The 19742-nt window shown below is 35.0% G+C and overlaps 1 protein-coding gene, 1 non-coding gene and 1 pseudogene across 14 annotated transcripts in view; 1 reads left to right on the top strand and 2 right to left on the bottom strand.

Annotated features, from left to right (window-relative positions):
* Window positions 1-19742, bottom strand: part of APC (APC regulator of WNT signaling pathway) — a 154441-nt gene that overhangs the window by 90241 nt on the left and 44458 nt on the right. For 2 of the 13 annotated variants that reach the window (XM_028508349.2, XM_028508352.2), the window contains exon 1: window positions 15392-15885. The exons of 7 other annotated variants lie outside the window; for them this stretch is intronic. The gene's annotated coding sequence lies outside the window, so the exon portion shown is untranslated. Of the gene's footprint in view, window positions 1-1454; window positions 2126-15391; window positions 15887-15938; window positions 16056-19742 lie in introns of those variants that run through there. 4 more of the 13 variants (XM_036020656.1, XM_036020658.1, XM_028508346.2 and 1 more) reach the window with 4 other exon arrangements.
* LOC114514286 lies at window positions 6832-6978 on the bottom strand. Its single transcript, XR_003686010.1, has one exon. It is a non-coding gene; the product is annotated as a small nucleolar RNA SNORA57 (small nucleolar RNA).
* LOC114513541 lies at window positions 8791-8949 on the top strand (annotated as a pseudogene).

The following is a 19742-nucleotide window of genomic DNA, read 5'->3' as shown; positions in this document are numbered from 1 at the left end:
TGGATTGATGAGCTGGGGTAGTCACCTTCCACCACTTTTCATTTGATGGAAAGCTAGTCTTAAACACCATCCATGGAGCGGTTCTCAAGTTGAACAGGCCTCATTAAATGGCAGTCGTTTAATAAAATGGACACACAGGAGAGCATTAGATGGAGACTTCAAATCTTTCTTGATAGGAAGATGATAAATAAGAATTACTAATATAAAGTTAGACTGTTACATTTTTTCAAAAGGATGACTATAGTAGGCCAAACTTTGGCATATGAGGTCTTGGAACTCACTGTGCTCAGACCAAGGCCAAAAGACTCCTGTAGAAAATGGATTAGAGATTGTCCAAAATGGATTAGGAGTAGAGATTTTCAAAGAGAAGTGAAACAGGGACTGGCGGTTAATCATATGACTTTGAAAAAAGAGTGGAGAAAAGAAAATACAGAGAAGACAGCCAGGTAATAAGAGGTCCTTGGCATGAAGAAATATATAATGCTAGGAGTTCTACTGAGACTAACCAAGCTAGGAAGACCTTAATTCTCTATTTAGTTTAATCCCAAACTCACTTTGGAATAAATAAAATCTGCCTATCATAATTCTTTAAGAGGTAAAGAGTAATGCAAAATTTGTGTTTAAGCAACATTTAAAAATCCTGACATAAAAAATACTTCTTTAATAAAATCCACTATACAAAATAGGGCATACCTATTTTGTAACACTGGCTAGTCAGGACAATATTGGAGTTCACCAACAAGGGAAATCAAGAGACTCAGGTCTAGTCAGTTCTCCAATGGCTATACCTGGTACAACCCACTGTCACCTGAGGAAGAAAGGAAGTACTGGAAGGTGGGGATCACTCACAGAAGTCTTGACGATTGAAAAGAATGAGCACTAGAATTTTATTTGGAGACTTGGGTCTTAATTTCAGGATTGGCTATGATTTAACCTTTTTGCCCTTTCTTTTTAATTCATTTTACCAACTGTAAAATGGACATTTACTACGTGCTCAAATATAATTTACAGGGATTGGTTAGAATTAAGAAAGAAAGGCAGGATTAAAAAGTGCAATGTAAATATAAGTTATATTATGAAACTATGTATGTAACATAACTTCCTTATTAAGACTTACTGTTGATCTATGGTTAGGAGACCTTGTACTCCCCAACCCCCCACCAATGGACAAGAGGTGAAGAAGTAATTCACCCTCTTGCAAATGACAGAGGAGACATCTCAAAAATGAAGGAGAAATTTTTACACCATATCATTAATAAGCAGGCCTGGAATACATAGTACATTAAAAGCCATGTTACAGAGGTGGATATCTGACAGAATTGAAGTCCTAAAATTCTTTATTTCAAATAAAATTTTAACAGGTAATTTTGCACTAAAATAATAAAACAAAATAAGAGGAAAGGTTAATAACACAGAGATAGGTGTGTTAAGAGAGAGGGGGTATTCTGCCTTACACAATCACAAAAAGAGCCAGATGGGCAAGAGGAGACAAAACTATTAAAAGTGCTCTTTGATAGAAGCAAAAACATTCAGCCCTTCAGATGGGCAATTAAAACATTCTGTCATCTTTTCTTTCCTTTCCAGAATGACAATCATTAAAGTTATTTCTGTTCTAAAAAGCAAATATTTTATATAATTTTACCAGAAAAATGAGCTGTTTAGTGGAGTAATACACAGTCTACCTTACATGCTTTTAGGATATTGTGGCCATCCCTCCCTAACTCAAAATTGCTTTAGGCAAAATTTGAGAAATCATAAATATATTTCAGAATGCCTTTTATACAAGCACAAGAATTTCACATCAAATACAGCTTAAATGCAAGTCACTCAACAACATTTAAAAAATCAAAATTTATAAAATGGGGAAAACCTCTGAATATTTCACTTTACTGACAGTATACAAACATCCATATTTGTTTTTCTGTAGTAAAAATGCCCACTAAAGAGATCACCACCCCATAAGAGTAGGGGAAAGAAGAAGAAAGCAAAAGCACAGTTATCTAGACTTTTGTACAAATGTTCGCTGGAAAACAAATTTAAAAATATCCTAAGAAATTAATGCAAGGAGGGAGAAATATTTCAGGAAGACAGGGGATACTCATTTAGAATTAACTGTGGAAGACTCATCATTACTAATTCAAGAAGTTTGGGATCATTTTTTAAAAAATGTTACATGTGAAGTTGCTATTACTGTTTTGTTTTAATGAATGAAAAAAAAAGATGATGTATTTGCCAGCACTTTTAAATGGTAATGAATAAGAGAAAAATACCAACAGAAAGAGAAGAAACCAAAAGAATCAATCACAAAAGACTATTTTGCTCAACTGCACACAAATAAATTTGAAAACCTAAACAAAATAATTTACTAGAAAATATATTTATCAAAACTGGCCTCCCCCTAAAGATGAAAAATTTACAATACAAATCACTGTTAGAAAATTGATTATCATTTAACATATTAATAGACCTACATAGAGAAAAATGATTATCCCAAAGATAAGATGTTTTATAAATTCAATGCCCATTCTTGTTGAAAATACTGAATAGAAAAGAAGACTTCTTTAACACAATATGTATCAGCCCCAAAGCCAGCACCATACTTAATGTGGAAAAATTAGATATATTCCTAAAGTCAGGGAATGCCCATTTTTACCACTGTATTGCTCATAATACTAGTCAACACAAAAGAATGAAATTAGAAGGGAATATTACTGGCAGGTGATAGAATTATACACTTGGAATATCCAAAAGAACCAATTAAATATTACTATAATAAAATAATTTAGTAATATACCATAGCACAAAATATACAGGAATGTTTCCTTTATAGGTACAAAGAGAAACCAGATAGGAGATGAAATGAAAGATCCCCTTTATTATTTAAGAAGATAATAAAACACTTAGGCATAAAATGAACCAAGTATCCAAAACATATATAAGGAAAACTATAAAGTACTTCTGAATGATATTAAGGTAGACTTCAACAAAAGGGAAGATATACCTTGTTCTTGTATAGGAAGATTCAGTATAAGGATGTTGTTTCTCCCTAAGTTAATTTATAAATTTTACATAGTCCCAGAAAATTACTATATAAAGTTTGTTTTCTGCAGCTAGACATTTGAAAAAAACTAAACTAACAAAAATAGAAGAGTAAGAGGAAGACACCTACCTCCATTAAAATACTATACAAAGCCTTTTTAAGTGAAATAGTATGTAGTTAACTGTACTATGCCAGTAAGTCAACTTCTTAGTTTTAATAATTATGTAAAGATGTTAACATTAGGGGAAGCTGAGTGAAGGGTATACAGAAACTTTCTGTACTATTTTCCAACTCTTTTTAAAGTCCAAACTTATTTAAAAATAAAAAGATTTTAAAAAGTGGTATCATAATGCCTATGCCACAGGTATTATGAATAGATCAACCACTGAAAAAGTAAAAAAATCCAGAAGCACATATATGCACATTTAGCAATGATAAACGTAGCATTACAAATACATATGAAAAGATGGGCTTTAGATAAGTGGCACTGGGAAACAGGGCGGCCATGAAGAAGAAGATAAAATTGCATCTATTCCTCATACTAGGATAAGTTACAAAAGAAAAAGAGATTTAAAACATTGTATAGCATCTAAATTTTCAAAATAATTTTGTCTTTAAATTAAAAATACTTAAATAGAATATATACTCTTCCAAGGAGGATGTTATGGAGAAACAAACATTTCACTTTTAATTAGCAAGTATAAGGCACATGGAGGGCCAACTGTAGCTCTCTGAAGTGATGATGTCCGTTACCAGAGCAGGAGTAACAGAACGGGTTCTTAGGGTACTTCAAACAAATAAGAACATTTTTATTTGGTATAAAAGCATAACTTCTTTTAAATAAATAGGACGCATCCATGCAGTGGAATACTCTGTCATTAGAAAGAATGTTAATGTAAAAAAAAAAGTAAAACAACCAAAACAAAAGGAGTGTGCTGATCACTATGTCTCATATGGTCCATTCTACTCTAGTAAAAAAAAAAAGGACTGTATAAGAATAAAAAAGTTTTTGAAAGGATATAAAAAAATAGTCATTGCCTCTGGAAAAAAGGTCTGAATTCTGCTGAGAAGAAGCCCTCCTTTTCATTGTACACCCTTTTGTAGAGTTTGAAGATCAAAGCAAAATGTTGGTTCTTTGGGCCCTGGCAGCTTAGCTCAGTCATCTCTATAAGCCAAGGTTGCAGGTTTGATCCCCAGTGATGGCACATAAAAGAATCAACTAAGAAATGCATAAATACGTGAAACAACAAACTGATGTTTCTCTTTCTCTCTCCCTTTCCCCTCCCCTTTCTCTGCAAAAATAAATAAAATAAAATTAAATTAAATTAAATTAAAAGTTGGTTCTTTGAAAAAACTTCTTCATATGATTAGAGAGAGAGAAGAGCCCAAACATATAAAATGAACAAAATTCTATGGTGGGTGGAGGAGTAACTGATTTAAGAGGAAATAAAAAACCTTAACAGTTTTATAACTATCGAAAAATTGGAGCAATAAGTGTTTTTTCCTCTCCTCTTTCCTTTCCTCTTCCTCACCTCCAACGCGATACAAACAAAACCCACCAGACCCAAATGGTTGCACAGACACCTTATACCAAAATTAATAAACAAATCATACCAACCTTATACAAACTTTCCCAAGAATAGAAATATAGGAAATATCTCCCCAATGCATTTTATGATGCCAATATAATTGCAATATAAAAGTCAAAGGTAGTATGAAAAAGAATGATTATAGACTAGTATCAGTCATAAACATTGAAACAAAAATCATACACAACATATCATGAAACAGAATACAGCTGTATACAGTAAAGAAACTATAGCAGTCAAGCTGAGTTTACCCAGGAATGCAAGGTTAGTTTAACATTAGATCCTTTATGTGTCATGCACTGCATTAAAACATTAAGGGAGAAAAACCTTATAATCATCTCCATAAACAAAGAAAAAACATTTGATAATAGTCATCTGTTCAAGATAAAAACTCTTAATAAAGTGGAAATAGAAGGGAAACTGCCAAAAAACCTACAGTAGACAACACTCTTTAACAGTGAAATGTTAGAGGCATTCTTTCAAACACCAAAAACAAGTAAAGATGTCTACTATTGCCATTTTCACTCAACACAATCCTGCCTGTCCTAATTAGCATAGTCAATGTTTAAAAAGGAAAGAATAATGATTGGAAAGGAAGAAAGAGAAATAAGAAATATGAAAATTTATCCAGTTTGTGAAAGAAAAAAATCACTGTACAAAAAAACCTTGTAATTCAAAGCAGAATGCATCTTACACATTTTTAGTTCCTTTCTCTTTATTTAACGAGTCCTAATCCTCCCATTATATTTCTCTTTCCCTTCTCTAGTAAGAAATGGTAAGTGGTGATATTCAGTCTCCTGTCTGCTATATTTCCCCCCACCTCTTTCTTTCCTTACATTCTATAAAGGGCTATATACATTGGCTGGATTCCATCTAAGACCATCATAAGTGAAGGTAAGCTCCAAGAAGACTACCAAAATGATCTGGGACAGGGGTTGGCAAACATTTTCTGCAAGTGTTAGATGATAAATAAGCCTTTGTGGGCCTTATGATTTCTGTTAAAATACTACTTTGACTTTGTCGCTGCAGCACAAAAGCAGCCATAGAAAATATGCAAAAAAAAATGGGCATGACCTGTTTCAATAACACTTAGGTTACATAAACAGTGGCAGTTTGCAGACCCCTGGCCCAAAACATGAATTCTCAATTCTGGCTTTCAAACATTCCACAGTAGCTCAAATAATTTCAAAGGCTATTGAGAAATTCTCAATATTAGTATTTTACTTTTAAGTAAAAGGAAGTAATCTGCTATCTTGGAAAGAACAGAGAACTGGGAAGTTTTAAGGTTCTTGATTGTCTTTCAGCAATCATTTTTCATTTCCACTATTTGTTCATCTTCCAGAAATTTGTTGCAATCTCATTTTGGCTTCTTCTCACCCTATGGTAACATAAGCACATATCTTTTTTAAAAATTTTTTTATTGTCACTGATCGAATCTTAGGAGAAAGAGGTGGTAAATGTGAGTGACTAATTCACCAGCTTGCATCAGAAATTGTTTATACATGAAAATGTTAAATTCATATAGAAGTTTAATTTTTGTATATGGTATGAGTGTAAGCAGTTAACTTTACTGCCTTCCACATGCGTAACCAAGTACATCAGCACTACTTATTAAACAAACCATTTCTTTTCCACTGAATGGAAATGCATCTCTTATCATATGCTATATTCTCATGTATACTTAGAACTGTAACTATGTTACATTTAAATTAATTTGAGACAGATTACACTTCTATATTAAATCTTACCTCTCTTCTGTGTGTCATGAATAATTAAGGCCCTTCAATCAAATTTTCTAGTTTTGTTTTTTTTTTAAGAAAAGGTCCCATACCTCTTGTATCACATTTATTTCCATTTTGTTGTTGTTTGATTTACTGTGGGTAAAACACCACCATTCATACCAGATACTGCTATTACAGTCACTTATAAAATTATCCTATGGATTCTAATAGTTTTTCTGGATATGCAATCACATTAATCCATAAGTAAAGGTAATTTTGTCTCTTCTTTCCCAATATTTATACCTTATTTCTTTTCTTTTATTGTTAGCTTAAAACTTCAAAATAATTTTGAACAACAGTGATCTTATTCTTGATTTTAATAGGAATAGTTTAGTATTTCACCATTTAACAGTCCATTTTAGTGACTATTTTTAACATGTTTGGGTATCTTCCTTTTGTTTAAATTTTTTCTTCTTTAAACCAGTGTCCTAACCCTCAGGGACAGAACCACTGACTGGAAACCGTTGGCACCGAAGCGTGACACCAAGGGGGCTGGAGCCCTTTCCCTCTGCCTCTGTACATTATGGGGACCGGGACTGCAAGCCCAACCCCCGCTAAGAAAAGCAGGGTAAATTTCTTAATAGGAATAGCTTCTAAATACCTTTTTTTTTTTTCACAAAACCTTCTGATATAACATACAGCCATACAGTTTTTTCTTTTATTTGCTGATGCCATCAATTATAAGAGTTTCTCATTTTGACTCAGCCTCCATTCCTGCAATAAACCCTATGTTGTTCATGTTTTACTACTTTATCAGTTTGTTCATTTTTCAATATTTAACATGAAATTTTTAAAAAGATTTATTTCTATATTTTTAGAGAGAGGGAAAGGGAGGGAGAAAGAGGGGGAGTGAAATATCAATGTATGGTTGCCTCTTGCACACCCCCTATTGGGGACTTGGCCCTCAACCCAGGCATGTACCATGACTGGGAATCGAACCACTGACACTTTGGTTCACAGGTCCCTGCTCAATCTACTGAGCTACACTAGCCAGGGGACACATGGAATTTTTTAATGAGAAACCAATATATACTTTAAAATTTTTATAGTATTTTAAAATAATGTTTTGAATTAAGTTTATGTTAAGTTTATAAAATGAGTTGGTAGGTTTCTCACCTTAATCTTGTATGGTTTAGAATAGTTTGAATAATTTATCTATTCTTTGAAAATCAGCTAGAATTCAGATCAGAAGATACCCTTTTAGAAAAAAGATTTTTAAGTGTTTTGAAATTTATGTGGTTAGATGTGTTTTCTTGTATCAATGTGATTAATATAGTTCACCAGTAAATTATCCATTCCCTTTAGCTTTTCAAGTCTATTACTACAGAGTTGGATATATTCTTTTATTTTAAAACTCGTTTCCTATCCCATTCATGCTCTTTTGGTTTTGTCTTTTGTTCTCTTAATCAGGTTTTGTAGGGTTTCATCTAGTTTATTGGTTTTTACACAAAAAAATAACTTTTGGTGTACATATCCTTTTTACTAATTTGTTTTCTATTTCTCTTTACTAATTATATCCTCTTATTTCCATCGGTTTGTTTTTGTTCTGTATTAACTATTCTCTAATCCATTTTACTTTGGTGAGTTTTGTTTCCCCACCTTTAAGACAAGGTGTATTATATCCAATACTTAGCATCTGTAATTCTCATAAAGCTTTGCTCAGTGGCAGCCACAAAAGATAAACACATGCAAAAATAAACAGAAACAGTGCTTTCTCAGCCATAGCAAGCAAAGAACAGGAAAAGAGGGCACAGATTGAGAGAACGTCCAAGATGACTTTCCCATTAAAAAGTAAGATGATGCATTTCTCTCATGGCTAAATATTTGAAAACTTATTATTTATAAGACACCATGCAAATATTATAAAGAGGTTTTGTGGGTTGGATTGTGTTCCTCAAAGAGATATGTTGATTCACAGGTAGCTAATCTCTGGTCCTTGTGAACTTGACCCTTTTTGGAAACAGAATCTTTGCAGATATAATCAAGTTAAGATGAGGTCTTACTGGATTAAGATAGGCCCTAAATCCAGTGACTAGTCTTTAAAGAAGGCCATGTGAAGAAATGGGCACAGAGACAGGAAGAAAACATCATGGGGCAATGGAGGCAGAAACCCGTAAACTGCCAGCAGCCACCAGAAGTTAGGGGGGGAGACATGGAAAAGAATCTCCCTCAGCATCCTCCGAAGGCACCAACCTTGCTGACACCTTGATTTCAGATGCTTAGCCTCCAGAACTGTGAAGTAATAAATTTCTATAATTTTTTAATTTATAGAAATAAATTGTTGTTTCAAGTACAGCTGTCTCAATTTTACCCCCACCATTCCTCCCCACGCTAGCCATCCCCACTCCCCACCCTTGATCCTACCCCTCTTTGGTCCAAGTGTCCTTCTTGGCCTTTTAGCTAAGATCAAGTGTAGTATCTCTTCTTATCAGATTTCTATAATTTTAAGCCACCAGTCTGTGGCACTCTGTCATGACAGCCCTACATAACTAATAGAGGGGAGAAGATAAATTGACATGTTCCTTGTTCTTAAGTATCTTATTATTTAGCAAAGTAGTAATATTCCAATAGAAAGGGTAAATGGGATCAGTATACAAAATATATCAGATGTTTATGTCCCACCTTCCATTCTCTTGGCTCACTTTCACTCTAGTCATTGCTGCATCAATCAGCTCAAAAGCAGATGTAAAGTGAAAGCACATCAGCTGCACCAGGCATCTTTTGCTTTCTGTCTTAGGGCATCTATGACACCCTAGCGTGGGTCCCCAGCATTTCTGCATGTACAAACTATAAAACAGTAAACACCTGATGGGGCAATACTTGACTAAAGGGGGATGGTTGTTAGTATATACAATTCTTTCTCTTAGGTGGGCACATCTATTTGGTTCCTCAGAAGGTCCTGGCAGATCAAGCCACAGTTGTCCAAAGTGATGGCCAACTTGAGAACACAGACTTATACTGGCTGCCCTTCATTACTGTTTAACTTCTTCTAGGCCTCTCTACTCCTCTTCCTGGATCACTTCAGAGAGAATTTCACACACAGCCTTGCTTGGCTCAAGCTCTGACTTACAGGAAACCCCAGGCTAAGATACAAATACCTAAAACTCAAAGGCAAATTTGGGTACAAAAGCACGGACAGAGTGCTATGGGAGTCACACCTTGCTGAGAAAATTAAGGAAAGTGTTCAAAATGTAAAAGTCATTTAAGAAGGGACTTGAGAGATAGCATGACGGTGAGAGGACACATAGAGGTGAGAGGACAGGAGCTTTGACCACTCCACAAGAAGAAACAAAATGATCAAAGCTCCAACTGGAAAAATGGTGTCTCTTTGGAAGAACAGACAACAGTCTAATTTAGCTGAAATATATAATGGAGGAATCAAGGAAAAGAGGCAGGTAAGAGCATAAATATGACTGGAACCACAAGGTGGCTAGGTTACCTCACAGTGTAAGGAAGAGGTTTGGATAGATATCCACAAAAATGGTGTGATAACAGAGGCACACGGCCATGTTGCTTTAACATTTCTCAGTTTCTATCATAGACTATATCAGAAGTAGCTGATAAACTGACGTCAATTAAGTGATTATATGACCAAGAATCTAAAAATAGCTAGTGGAAAATATATTTCAATACTCTTTGATGAATATCTGCTTACCATCTTAGTGACCATTATATACCATACTATACTATAGTTTAAACAAATATGGTAAATGAAAGTCTGTATTTACCCAAAAGTAACATTCTTTTACAAAGTATAAGTAACAAAAACATCCAACACTTCAGCTTTAAAAAAAGAAACAAATAAACCTATGTGTATGACTATAGTAGAGAGGATAACTGGCTCCATAAAATCTTCACGTCTTAATCCCTGAATGTGTTAGTTTACACGGCTGAAGAAATTTTACAGATGTGATTAACTGAAGTTCCCAATATGGAGAGATTTTTCTTATTATATATGTGGATCTAATGTGATCACAAGGGTTGTAGTAAGACAAAGGCCGGAGGAGCAGAGTCAGAGGAGAACACGTGATGAGAGAAGCAGAGGGTCAGAGTCAGAGAGAGATTTAGTGTGCTGCCGCGGGCACTGAAGATGGAGGAAGGGGCCGTGAGCCAAGGAGTACAGGTGGCCTCTAGAAGCTGGGAGAAGGAAAGGAAATGGATTCTCCCCTACAGCCTCTGGCAGAGGTGCATCATTGCTACTACCTCAATTCTGGTCCAGTGAAAACCATTTCAGACTTCTGATCTCCAGGACTGTATGATAATAAGTTTGTGTTGTTTTAAACCACTGAAGTTTGTAGTAATTTGTTACAACAGCAACAGGAAAAAAAAAGCCCTATGATCCAGTGATCTCTCTCCTACACATACATTCCAGTGAAACCTTCTCATTGGTCCATGTAGTTATCTTAAAACATACCCATAATTTCTTTAACCCTACACCTTCAAAAGGTGGTGCTCAACTGATATCCTCTTGCGTTGATGGATTTAGTTACTTCTAATAAAGAGAATATGATAGAAGTGATAGTGTGTTACTCCTGAGATTATGTCATAAATGGCTTCTTCCTTGCTCTTTGCCTCTATGATCACTAGAGGAAACCAGCTGCCATGTCAGTAAGACACTCTGGCAGTCCAGTGGAGAGGCTCCTGACAAGACACTGAGGCCTCCTGCCAGTAACCAGGAGGAAAAAACTGTGTAAGTGAGCCATCTTGGAAATGGATCCTCCAGTCTAGTCAAGCTTTCAGATGACTGTAGCCCTGGCCAAGAGACAGCAACCTCATGAGAGATTCTGAGCCAGACCACTCACCTGAGACATTTCTGAATTTCAGCACCATGGAAATTCTGAAATAATAAATATTTATTGTTTAAGCCACTAAGATTTGGGGCAATTTGTTATACAGTCATACCTCGGTACTTGTTGGCTTCAGAACTCATCAAATTCTTAACTCGTCACATTTTGACGAGAAAAAAATGTTTCAGTACTTGTCAGTTTCAGCACTTGTCAGTTTCAGCAGTTGTTACAAGTTCCAGAACGAATTAATGATGAATACCGAGGTCCCACCGTATAATGATATGTAAACAGTCTATAAGTAGTTATGTACAAGTGTACACCACAGCAGTGTTTGTGGCATCAGAGATTTGACAAGAACCTAGAACCTACACTAGGGGAATAGTGACAGACATTACAGAACACTGTATCATACAGTCAGCCCCACAAACTAGGTGGTCATCAAGTAAAACATATCTTAAAAACACTACTGAGTTCAAAATGGTAAAAAATTATATATATTATAAACATAAAATTGGGTACATATCTCTAAGACGTGAAAGCAGGGACTGAAACAGCATGTTCACAAACAGAATTATTCATAATAGCCAAAAGCTGGAAGCAACCCAAGTTATCTATCGATAGACAAATAATGCAAAATACACACACACACACACACACACACACACACAATGGGATATTATTCAGCCTTAAAGAGGATGGAAATTCTGACACACACTACAACATAGATGAACTGAAGATATTATTCTAAGTTGAAATAAGCCAGTCACAAAAAGGCAAATATTGTATGATTCTTCTTATATGAGGTTCCTAGGGAAGTCAAATTCACAGACAGAGGAAGTAGAATGGTAGTTTGCCAGGGTCTAGAGGTACTGAAAAATAGTTACTGTTTATGGGTAGGGTTTTGTTTGGGGAAAATGAAAAGGTTCTCAGGACAAATGGTGGTACATTCACAATATGAATGTACTTAATGACATAAATACAGATGTAGTTTAATGATTAAGATGGTAAATTTTATGTCTGTTTATTTTACCACAATAAAAAACTCATTAAGTGTAAAAAAACAGACACACAAAATGATACCAAATATTTCACAAGAATTAACACATATTTAAGATCACATTTGAATGAGTGCTTGTAAGGGAAGTAGGAGTTCAGTATGAGAGTAAAGGGGAGAATGCTTGCCTTTTGTGCACTGCTTATGTCAGGATTTGATTTACAAAACAACTTCTGAGAACACTTCTATTACATAACATACAAGATGCCACCTGTACCTAAATAGGAGCTGGGGTAACTTTCTAACAGTTGACCCCAAAGAAATCAAGAACCACAGATTACTGACTATTAAAACTAGAAGATCTAGAAATCATTTCATCTAACCTTCTAAGTTTACATTCAAGATACTTAATACTTCAAAAGTTAATTTACTTTTCAGAAGTATCCAGGATTCCTAGAAGAGTTCACAAGGCACAGTGTTTCAAAGAGCAAACCACTATGTTCCTTTAAATTAGAAGATATTTTAGATGATAAAAACTTTTAAATATCCCAGAAACAGACAAAGCAATTGGTGACATTTCACATTGTTCTATTATAATGAAGGTCAAAATTAAAGAGAACATTTAACATGAAAAGATTGGTTAAATTATGTGAAATTAGTAACAGTAAAAATAGAGAAAAATGGTAAAATAAAAATCCACAAAACAATTTATGCATAAAAGCACCAATAAATAGCCTTGATTCAGTTCATAGGCATACTTAAGTAATTTTGAATTCCTTACTAGCTCAATTCTGGCCATATCAACTAACAATGAATACTTTCAAAGACCACTAAAACCAATAATTCTGAATAATTTCAAAGACCGCTAAAGCCAATAGTTCAGTCTTATATTAGGTAGTTCATACTATAAGAGGAAAATAATCCAACTTTCTTGTTTTAGTTCTTTATTTCTTATTTAATTCTTAAAAATACCTCAAACTAATGCTGTTTTATTTATAAGTGTGCATATGATTAATAAGATGATCTAAAAAAAGTATGCTATGAATGTCATTACAAAAACTGCTGCCTCTCCATTTGGCTACCAAGTATTTTACAAAGCATTCTTATAGTGCAGTTAAAAACTCATAACCAAGTTAATATTTTTTAATTTGATGGTTTGTCAATGGTTTATATTGTTGTTCAAATAATTTGTTATATACTATTTTGTATGTTACTTAGTAAGAGACATTATTTAAAATAGTCATATAGAGTTGGAATTAAACAGACTATTTAAGTTTCTTACATCCTATACAATACATGACCTTGGATAAAATCACAACATACCTAATTAGAAGTACTCTAACATTTAAAATGGAAATAATGCAACACCGAGCTGTTTAAATAATAAAATGAAATAATATATGTAAAAATAAGAATCATAAACTCTTAAAGAGTATACTAATCAGGGTTCAAAGAATTGAACTGCATTTCATTTGGAATTTTAATGTGATATCTTTAATTCTAGCTATAGTTTCCATCACATTTTAAAAAGATCTTAAGAACTATCAACCTCGTCATATATAATTCTTAAAGCAGAAATATTTTTTAAAAGAATAAAATTGCTTTACTTTATCATGGAAAAGTTTATGGCCTTATTTACTCAAGACCAATTCCTCATTATCTTAAAAAATGTCACTGAAACAAAATCATAGGTTTTCTCCAGGCTTTCTGTTGGGTAAGCACTACTTAAGAGATACTGTCACTGATCCTGGAGGGCTTCACAAAGCCAGTGCCATCCATCCTGTTTAAGGAGTAGGGAGGTGTGGCAGGCTGGCTACCATAAATCCTTATGAAGATAATTCATTTAAAACCTCATCAATCCAAAAACATGTTTTTAGACATTCAAGTAAAGCCAAAAAAAATTTAAGTACGATGAAAACACGTTATATCAAGAGTGTATCTTATGAGTATGCACTAAACAGAAATACATCTAGAAGAAAAGCCATGGTGCCTTAATTTAGAATATTTGCCAGTAGAGTTTATTCAATGATATCTAAAAGTCACCAAAGAATAACAGAAAATTATTTAATAAATACAGATGTTAAATATTAATCCTATGAAAAATTTATCACTATAATTTGTCACAAAGAAATTGACATAATAAAATGACTTACTCTTGAATAACCTAATTAAAGACATAAAGGTATACTAACAAAGGAAAAGATCCACTGTTTCACATATAATTTAAGATTTCCTGTAAGATTTATGTTCAAGCAAAGAATTTGAACACCTCTTTTGAGATGCAGAATCAAAGCATCTGGTACATTCTACTGTGAAAACATTCATAGCTTCATATTTTTCCTACTAAAAAAACCAAGTAATTTTTTCTCCTGTTCAGGTTGCAATGATAAACCATGGCTTCTCCTTGTAATGGACTTCTACCACCAGCACTGCTGCATGGTTTCCTGTTCCTCTGCAGTTGTCTTTTCAGCCTAACCGGGAGAAGAGCACTGCTGCAGTCATCTGCAAAAGCCACTACCACTGTGCCTTGTAACTAACAAAGACGCTGGTATCTTTCTGCCACCCTTATTCACAAGGAGTTAGTTCATTTAGATGTTGTGTACAAGCATGCACTTCTGGTGACCAAATTTCACCACTCAACCAAAACCATCCTCAAACTCTGCAATACCTGCCTCCTCTTCTTCCTCTACTCCTAAGTAGCCCTTTCCACTAGTTCACATCAGCCATCAGCAGCAGCTTTGTATCCCCCTCTTTTGGCTACCACTGCATGTGTCCCCAGAAAAGAAGCCTTTCAATGGGTTAGAGCTTTTGCTCTTGGTCATGAATATGCTCCATTCTTTGTTGTCCTCTACCCGTTTCCTTAGATACTGTTATTCCACTCTACTTTGTCAACAGGCATTATAAAAACAAAAACAACCTTTTAGCTTCAAAAACAGCTCTTTCTCACCAGCCTCCCCTTAACACTCCGACCCCTCCCCCATTCTTCCTCTTCTGTCAAAAACCCAGGATCAGAAGCACAGGAAATCCATCTCCTGTGCTGCAGTAGAAGGGGGGAGGGAGGGAGACGCCCCTGCCTCCACGTCTGGCATGTGGCGGTGAACCCTGTGCCAAAGAAAACCACCAGTTTTCAGACAGCACGAGGAAAAATAGTCTCCCCCTCCCTCTGCAGCAAGCCGGGCCATTGTGGCTCCAGCACCTACCCCATTTCCAAGCCCGGCAGCACCTCCATTCCGTCTCCAGTGACACTGAAGCGGGTTGCGCCAATATAGCCACATGTCGGTCACGTGTGCCCATGCCCAGCCAATCGGAGGGTCGCCGAGGGGAATGGGGAGCGCCCTGGTCTGCATCCAGAGGATTACACAGCTGCTTCACGCTCTGCTTCCCGACCCGCAGCCCGCACTCCGCACTGGGCAGGAGGACACAGGGTCCCGCCCTGCTGCACACGCAGCTGAGCCCTAACTTGCACTAAAGCTTGTGGGTATGCCCTCACCACCCCAATCCCCAGGCAACCCACCCAAGCTTAAGGAAGCTAACAGGCATAATAGGATGGGGTGGGGGAGGTCCACATGGTGAAAAGATTAGCATGAGAGGCTGGAGGTTGGGGGGTAATAAATTATATCTCATTCGCTAATTTTTACATGGTTGCAGCACAGATAAAAAGAATGTATTACAGCAAAAAATACATTAAAAATCACTGATTTGCTAGGTAAATCAGTTGAACTATGTTTGAATTAGAAATACAGTTACCAGAAAAGCTATGATGGCAGCATAGCAGAATCATGGAGTCACTGTCTGGGTGGAATCTTTGCTCCTGCCTCTTACTAGTGATTTCAGTCAGTTACAGGCTCAGTGCTTCAATTTCCTCTGTAAAAACAGGAGAAGTAAGGAATAGAGGAATATATATGAAGCAGTATTTAAAGTAGTCCCTGACACAGTATGTGCTGTTGGCTACAATGAATCTGAAATTTAAATTTAGTATGTTAATGCAAATTATACATTTAAGTCAACCAAGTAAGTCTTAAATTACTAATTTTTATGAATTAGGCAAAATCCAAATTGCCAAAAATTTAAAGTGGATTTAAATTCTGGTTTAAATATGGGGAAAATCAGTTTCATGTTCTATTTCAAATTTAAATGGATACTTAACTTCAGTTCTTTAGATGAACTATATTAACTATAATCTTTTCTTAATTTTTAAAATAGCATGAAAAGAAGCAAGCTATTAAACAGCTGTGGACAAAAAAGGGGTTATAAGCTCAGGGAGGCCTGAGCTTACAAACTCAGCAACCAAAAGTAACCACATAGGATGGTCTGAACATAAAAGTTCCTACTAAAAGCAGTTCATAGCCCGTAGTCTCATCCTAGGCCTACAGTTTACTTGACAAAGGTCAATCTTTGCCATAAGTGAGCCTATATTTTTGTTTTTTTTGTGGGTTTTTTTTTTTTTGCATCTAAGATAATATACTTTGAAAGGTCGAAGTACTCTTTTCCAGACCTCTCGCGTCACAACCACCAGAATGTGAGGGCACAGAACCCCTCATTGTTATCTTCCTCCTTCTAAGACCACCTCTTAGTGCTGTAAATGTTAATTAGTAGCTATCCTGTACCATCGGTAGAAAAGATGTGTTTCTCTATTTTGCCCTTTCAGCCAATCCCAGACATTCCCCACCCCGAGTTCCACCCACTTTGCTTTTGCCAGCCTCCTTAATCTACCACCAATGGATTTCATGTAACCCTCCTTATGTCTCCTTTCATTCTCCTGTATAAAATAAGTTGCCAAACTGTCATTCTATGAAGCATTTCTTCAATTCATTGAGATTTTGCTTATCTGTAATTATCGTCAGTTTGGCTCTAATAAACATGTAAAAATTCTCTTCGGGTCTGCATGTTTCTTATGTTGATATAGTATATTTGGAGCAATTCCAATTTATTAAAAAAATTTAAATTAGAAAAGTAATAGACATACAGCATAATGCTCATACGTATACACGCAACAGATGTACATGTAGTGGTTATCCTTGGAAGGTAGAGTTATGGAGTGATTTCTCTTTTTTCATTATGTTTTTGAATATTTTTTCTTTGTCTCTATATGATAATGAGCAAATACTCCCTAAGTATTTGTTGCATTAGCAAATGAACTGACCACATATTACAGTAATTAGAAAAATTATATATTAAATGTTTAAATACATCTAGACACAATTTTCCTTCATGTTTGAAATAAAGGAAACATGTGAATCAATTTGGTTCTATCTTAAATATATCCCATTTGTCAGGACGACTTAGTTTTACAAAAGGCTTTTAAGATACTCTTACTCAAAGTGCATGATTCATTAAACAGGACTAAATTATTTATATAGTCATTGACTATTTGTGACAAATTCAGACAGACAATTTCTCATAAAGCCTAGAAAAAGTACCCTTCCTTTCTGGAAAGAAAAAGTACCCTTCAAAACAAAGAATACATTATAGAAGTTTCTAAAAATAGCTTCTTAGTACCCTAAGAAACAACTCTCTTACTCTTGAATCAGACTGTGATTCAAGCTATTATTTAGTAAACTAGCCTGTAGCCAAGATATTTGTCTCAGTTTTTACTACATTTATTGTAGAACTTAGTGAGTCAAATGACAAAATTTGGAAGAAACCTATGACTATTACATTTCATTAATCACTATAATTAAAATCTAAAAGTAAGCCAATCTAAAAACTTGACATTTTACAATGCTGCCAATTGAATTATTTGGTAAGATTTTCAAACTAGTTTCCTCAGGGGTTCTGCAAAACTTTGATTTGAATTTTATTTTTAAAATATATTTAGATATTTTTAAAACTTTAATCAAAAGGTATTGGACCAAATTTGAACACAACAAACATCACTGGAATATTAATTTGTGCTACTAGGTTTCTGCATATCTCAGAATAAATCTCCTGACATCCCTAATTAAGAAGACTGTATTATCATATACACTATATATACAGTAAGATTAAAAATATTTTCTGATCAAAATTAAATACAGAAATAAATTGTAAGACAGTGTGGACAAACATACCCCTGACTTCAAGTATTTGTGGTTCATTATGATCAGCTTGACTTTTTTTTAGCATATGTTCATAAGTAAATGTATAAATATGAACATACAGCCCACCTTAAAAAAAAAAACAAAAAAAACACAACTTCTGGCCCTGACTGGTGTAGCTCAGTGGATTGAGTGTGGGCTATGAATCACAGGGTTGCCAGTTCAATTCCTGGTCAGGGCACATGCTTGGGTTGTGGGTCAGGTCCACAGTACAGGGTATGCAAGAGGCAACCACACTGATATTTCTCTCTCTCTCTTTCTCCTTCTCTTCCCCTCTGTCTAAAAATGAACGAATAAAATCCTAAAAAAACAAACAAACCCTAAAACGTTTGAACTTTCTGCAGCTTAAAAAGTTTAATGGCTCACTTAGAACAATGCTCTCTAAAAAAAGTTTAATAACTAAACAGGGTTTAGCGGGATTCTCAATGTCTTAAATTTTGCATTCATTTTAATATAGACATGTTTGGCTTAATTTAAGAAAATTTTAAAAACTGAGAGGGATGTGAGCAACAATATTAACTAATATATAAAATGAGTTAAAAATAGTGCTCCTTTCATTTGTCTTAAATCTTGTGCTTTGCCCTGGCTGGTATAGCTCAGTGGATTGAGCGCGGGCTGCGAACCAAAGTATTGCAGGTTCGGTTCCCAGTCAGGGTACGTACCTGGGTTGCAGGCCATGACCCCCAGCAACTGCACATTTATGTTTCTCCCTCTCTCTCTATCTCCCTCCCTTCCCTCTCTAAAAATAAATAAATAAAATCTTAAAAAAAAATCTTGTGCTTTGTCAATACTTAACTCTTTACTGTATAGCTCAGATATAGAATAGAATATATTTATGCCTACAAAGAGACCAACAAAAATTTTCTTTAAAAATAGTAATTATGCATTAAAAAACACATGCTAATGTAAATCTTAGTTCTCCAGGAGCTGAGTCATCAAATAAAGCTCAAATTTACTTACAAACCTTCTAGTCTTTAGGGTTATTCTGGGTTATGGTATGATGAAAAAGCTTATGAGAATAAAATGGGTCAGACTTTCAAGGCCAAACTGGTTTGTGAAGACCAATTCTTCCATCTTTCCTATACTTCTCATAGGAAATGGCAAAGAGCTGAAATGTTGCCATGACAATGGGATTTTTCGTGATATATATACTATTAAGTGGGAGGTATACTCAAATCTACAAATGAGATTTACCTGTGTGTTCTGTGTTACCTCCAGGGACAAAAGTTACTTAAAAGAAATATTTCTAGCACCAATAATAGAATCTTAATTAGTTTCTCTCCCTCCAATCCTTCTTCTCTACAATCAGCAAACATCAAAATAGTTTTTTACACCTCTGCTCAAGAACATTTCATAGCTTTCCACTGCTAGACAGTGGAACTGAGATAGGCTGGAGTTTAACAATGGAGGGCCTGAATGACATGCCAATTTGTCTTCCTAAATGTATTAAGCTTCCTATGGCTGCCATAACAAA

This window comes from Phyllostomus discolor, chromosome 3 (genome assembly GCF_004126475.2).
Source record: "Phyllostomus discolor isolate MPI-MPIP mPhyDis1 chromosome 3, mPhyDis1.pri.v3, whole genome shotgun sequence".
Classification (NCBI taxonomy): Eukaryota; Metazoa; Chordata; class Mammalia; order Chiroptera; family Phyllostomidae; genus Phyllostomus; species Phyllostomus discolor.
Note: the sequence above shows the minus strand (reverse complement) of the source record. Positions and strands in the feature narration are given on the sequence as shown.